Source organism: Glycine soja, chromosome 12, assembly GCF_004193775.1.
Source record: "Glycine soja cultivar W05 chromosome 12, ASM419377v2, whole genome shotgun sequence".
NCBI lineage: Eukaryota > Viridiplantae > Streptophyta > Magnoliopsida > Fabales > Fabaceae > Glycine > Glycine soja.
The window spans coordinates 39,237,258-39,239,404 of NC_041013.1; positions in this window are offsets into that span (position 1 = coordinate 39,237,258).

Sequence of the window (2,147 nt, forward strand, 5' to 3'; positions counted from 1 at the left end):
AACAATAATTATAATAATAATAACTTTATTTTATCAAATCTTATCTTATCCAGATTTTATTCCATCTAAATTTTATTTTATCCAGATTTTATTTCATCTAGATTTTATTTCATCCAATCTTATGTTATCTTGTCCAAATTTTATTTTATTTTGTTTATGAGCTTGGATTTAAAATAGATTTGTAAGCTTTGGGGCTGAGGACCTAATCCATACGTTTTTTTTAATATTATGCTCTTTTTATTTTTTATTTTATATACTTTGTGTTTTAACGACTTGAATTCAATATGATTTTGTTTATCAATTATTTTTGGATTTGTACATTACTTATACGAAATTTTATAAGTTTCTTTTTTTAGTTAGTATTTTACTAGATTTTAAAATAATTAATTAATCAAAGACGTCTTTAAACAAATTTTTAAATAGGCTCGTGGGCCAAGCCAGACTTTTATGTAAGTCAAGTCGAGCCTTTAAAAAAAGTCTATAACAGGTAATGAGTCAAGCTTAAATTTTACGTATTCAACTCAAGCCGAGTTCAAGCCTAATAAAACTTGGCTTGGCTTGGCTCATTTCCACCCCTAGTCACAACTTGTCACAAGGAGTGCCACCTACCATGCAAAAGGGTTACAGAAAAAAGACAGAGTATTGGCCTACCATGCAAAAGGGTTACAGAAAAAAGACAGAGTATTGGCCCCAATATGTATTGACCTGTGCCACCGCTACATATGCTATCCCACCCTTTCGTAAAGCTCTCTTAGGAATAACACAAACATTGCTCGTATATATGATGAACTGTTACATACCACTAAGCCCAACACAATGATTCGAAACCCGAAATCCATACGTACCCACGTCTTCCTTGATTATATTGAAGTTGTATATGGGAAAGTGCATTGTTGCACTGTTTAACAAAGAATTTCTTGTGATTTTTTAACTAGTGTTTTAGGATATTGATAGCATTTTCTTTAAAGCATATAATATGTTTTTGTAATGGAAAATTTTTAGAGGTTAGTATTGCTAATAAATATGATAAATAATAAAAAAAAATACTTATGATTTTAACTTAACACTATTGACTAATCTCAAATAATTTTATGTAAATAGATTTACATGGTGATTAAAATATTATCTTGGTTAAATGTCTTTTTTTAATCTTATTTATTTTATTTGATTTATTATATCATCTTTAAAAAATTCACTTTGATCTTGACTTTATTTGAAAGATTCAAAATAATTCTAATGATATTGAAGTGAGACGTCCATTAAGAAATTGGATGATGTGACATGAAACAATGTTAATTAATTAAGTTCAAATTTATCCTTCAACTTTTAAAATGTCTTCAGATTAGTCATTCAAATTTTAATTAAAATAGGTTCAAAATAATCATTCAATAATTCAATTATATTCAACACATGATGCTGAAAGAACTAAGTTTAATATATTTAAATAGTGTTTTATATCTTGCAATCTTATGTTTTAGTTGAAGTATATCATTATAATATAATACAACGACGTATTTCAACTAAAATATTATGTAAACTATGATTAATGTTTGTGGAAATTATTAACATATACACTTATGTTATGTATTGGAGTATGTTAGTAAATTATAATTAGATATTCTCTTAATACACTATTTATTTAGCTTGTGGACATATTCTGACTAAAAACAAATTGATATACGTTACCTAGCAAATTATATATATATATATATATATATATATATATATATATATATATATATATATTTTGGTGATATTTTGATAATGTTTTATTTTAAGGATTTAATCAGCAATTAAATTGTTTTTTTTTATATTTTTCTTTCTATCCTATCATATTACATCATCTCTCATATAAAAAACTTCGTACCCCATTATCCGGAGGCTCTTCGTTATGCGAAGGTATGGGGGAGGGATATTGTACGCAGCCTTACCCTTGCATATGCAAAGAGTCTGTTTCCGGATTCGAACCCATGATCAACAAATCACCAAGACACAACTTTATATAAGTATTTTTTTTCTCTATCTCTCTCAAGTTATTAATTGGTGTTAGGTGCCAAAAGAACTTTTTTCATATATATATATATATATATATATATATATATATATATATATAATACACAGATAATATAGGTTGCTAATGTATTTCA